The following is a 3,091-nucleotide window of genomic DNA, read 5'->3' on the forward strand; positions in this document are numbered from 1 at the left end:
GATATTTGCTTTACTTGTGTACTCACGATATGTGTCTCAAATGGAACTATCAAACTAAAACTTACACTATTTTCTTCTCAATAAAGCTTACACTATTTTCTTCTCAATACAGTAATTTTCGCAAATCCTATGTAAATAATTTAACAGCGGTCTAGTCTAAAAGATATAATAATAATGATTATTTCTCATGGATTTCATTAACAAAGAAAATAAATGAAATAATGATGATACATTCCATAAAAAACATAATATATAGCACATACTAAGGGCATTTGGTCTAGTGGTATGATTCTTGCTTTGGGTGCAAGAGGTCTCGAGTTCGATTCTCGAAATGACAGAGGGACTTAGTCAGCTATTTGAATAGCTTGGAGTTTTAGTATGATATCTTTTTTTCAAGTAGTTTTTCGGAGTAATAGAGAGTTAATATAAATGCGTATGTCCACGGTGATCAAGGTAGAGCGTTTATTGATATTGGAGTTTGAGTATGATATCTTTTTTTCAAGTAGTTTTTCGGAGTAATAGAGAGTTAATATAAATGCGTATGTCCACGGTGATCAAGGTAGAGCGTTTATTGATATTGGAGTTTGAGTATGATATCTTTTTTTCAAGTAGTTTTTCGGAGTAATAGAGAGTTAATATAATAAGATTTGTAGAAAATATAGCTCTACTTTCCTTGTAGTACTTTTTTTGTTTTGTTGTTCTTTTGTTGTGTTGTTGTTGTTCTTTTATAGGTATGAAAGTGTGGGGAGTACTAAAAGAGGTTGGTTTTATCGAAACTGTTAAATCCGCTTTCATTAAATAAAAAATATACTTCTTCTTTAAAAGAGGTTGGTTTTATCGAAACTGTTAAATCCGCTGCCCTTGGTTTGGCAGATGTCAATTCGTATGGCAATGTGGACTCGACCCAGGATGAGGATTCTGCTTTTCATACTGCTGCTATGAGCTGAAAGAGCTGGTAAGCCATCTCACTAAACGAAAAAGAAAAAGCACATACGGGTTGACCTCGTTACAAGTGGCGGGGGCTAGCCAAAGAAGGTCAGTCGAACTAGGTTAGGACCCTTGATCTGGTTCAGCTAGGTTCTTTCATGCAAAAATGTATGTGTATCTGTATCTTCTTTTTGTTTATACGTTTGGAGAAACCTGCTAAGCCCGCCTTTCTTATCTAGTGTGATTCAATCTTTCAGCTCAAACTTTCCTCTCGTCCGACGGAAAAGGTAGGAGTACGACTACCTTTTCCTTTTCTTGCCTGAGCCAAGGATCATTCAGTTTCTACCAAAAAGTTTGTTATCTATTAGTTGCTGTAATCGAATGTATTTCTCATTTCATGTTAGATCCTCCAAGAGCTTCCTAGTCCGTAGTAGACGAAACCTTGGACTTCTATTGGACTTATAGCATTGCCTGGTGAGCTCGCCATTAAGGGTTGGCCTTACAGAAGATCGAGCAGCCTTTCTTTCCTTGTCTGGTATGCTTTCCTGCTTATCGTGTAACTAGCCAACTAGCCAAACTAAGAGGGAGAGGGATCATGTCAATCAATTTTTATGTGCATTTTGTCCGTCCTGTACTTGCCTGCTTAGCTTTCTTAGCCAAGAGGGTTGCTTATCCATACCCAACAGTCACACTTTCAGCTGAAAGACTTATTTTTTTTTCATAAAGTCGGTTCATAGATCAAGAAAGAATGAAGCTGCTTACAGGGACGGTTACGCGATACGTATTTTCATACTCACCTTTTCTTTAACCCTGCTATCAACCGAGCCATTCTCGTTTGTTTCTTTAAGGGGTCTCCCCATTATAGATTACTCGGATTGGTTCTCGCATCCCTGTGCCAAAAAGTATGGGTGAGTTTGGTTTGAGCGTTCATCGATTGGGTGGATCCATATGCTCCGAAGAGGTGAGACGAGGTGTAGCGCATCTGTTTTGGGTATGTTGTCCGCTAAAGATTTTAGGAAATGGGTACAAATTTTCTACATAGGTCATCTGTGGTCACAATCCTTTTAAGGAAGATGCTCCCAAATAATGGGTGAACAATAGCCTTTAAAAAAGTTTCAGAGAGCAAGAAGCGATAGAACAGAGAATAGGAGTGAGTCGTGCAAGGAAGAAGGAACTAGTAGGTTTAATTTGGGTTCTTTTGAACTAAAACACGAACCAAAATTTTTCAAACGAACCCAAATTTAAGACTCTCTAGCCCAAAGTCCATATGTGGTAAAAAAAACAACCCTTCCGTGGCTCAACCCTTATTCGCAGTCCACATCCAACCATTTCTTTTTCAACCTACACATATGCTCCATGCCAAACTCACGTAACTAGTCAGAAGATGCGGCCCACAATTGAAAGAAAGACAAGTGTAACAATCGCACTCTTGCAGTAGTGAGACAATAATTATGTGACATTTGTTCTAATCTAGTGAACAAGTCAACCATGCAAAATTCAGACTGAACGAACAATAGAAGTGTATGCTTAAATCACGTTTAGAAGAAATATTTTAGAAAACGTGAGCGAGGAAAGACGTCAAAAACAATTTCAAATAGAGCAATGTTATAAGCTAAAAGTGAATAAACAACAACTAGTCACGTTCTCCTATAGTACATTTTGGGACATTTTGTTCTGATGAGTGTATATATGATTTTGAGGACTAATCATACACACCGTAGGATTAATCTGATTGACGCTGTCCATAAACATGACGTTCAACATCATCAAAGAGAAGACGACATCGGGCCTATTGAAGGTGTTGTCAAATATGTACGAAAGTACGTCAGCTATGAACAAGGTGTATTTGATGCAGAGGTTGTTCAATCTACAAATGTCGATATGTTGCAAATCATATAAATTAGTTCAACATGATTGTAAGTCAATTGAGTTGGGTGGAAATTATGTTAAAAAATGAAATTAAAGCATTGATTTTTGTTTAATCTTTACTCGAGTCGTGGTATACTGTTGTTGCTGCAATCAACAGTTCACGAGCATCTAATAAATTGAAATTTAATGAAATTCAAGATGTCAGCGAAAGCCCAAACGAGAAATTGGAGATTCATCAGACAATGCTCTCATTGTTGATCGAAAGGGAAGAAGTAAATCAAAGAGCCCAAACAAA

General features: G+C 37.2%; 1 non-coding gene across 1 annotated transcript; it reads left to right on the plus strand.

Annotated features, from left to right (window-relative positions):
* Positions 1 to 266: 266 nt before the first annotated feature.
* TRNAP-UGG lies at positions 267 to 338 on the plus strand. The gene has a single exon. It is a non-coding gene; the product is annotated as a tRNA-Pro (tRNA).
* The last annotated feature ends 2,753 nt before the right edge of the window (positions 339 to 3,091 follow it).

Source organism: Cucurbita maxima, unplaced genomic scaffold, assembly GCF_002738345.1.
Source record: "Cucurbita maxima cultivar Rimu unplaced genomic scaffold, Cmax_1.0 Cma_Scf01979, whole genome shotgun sequence".
Classification (NCBI taxonomy): domain Eukaryota; kingdom Viridiplantae; phylum Streptophyta; class Magnoliopsida; order Cucurbitales; family Cucurbitaceae; genus Cucurbita; species Cucurbita maxima.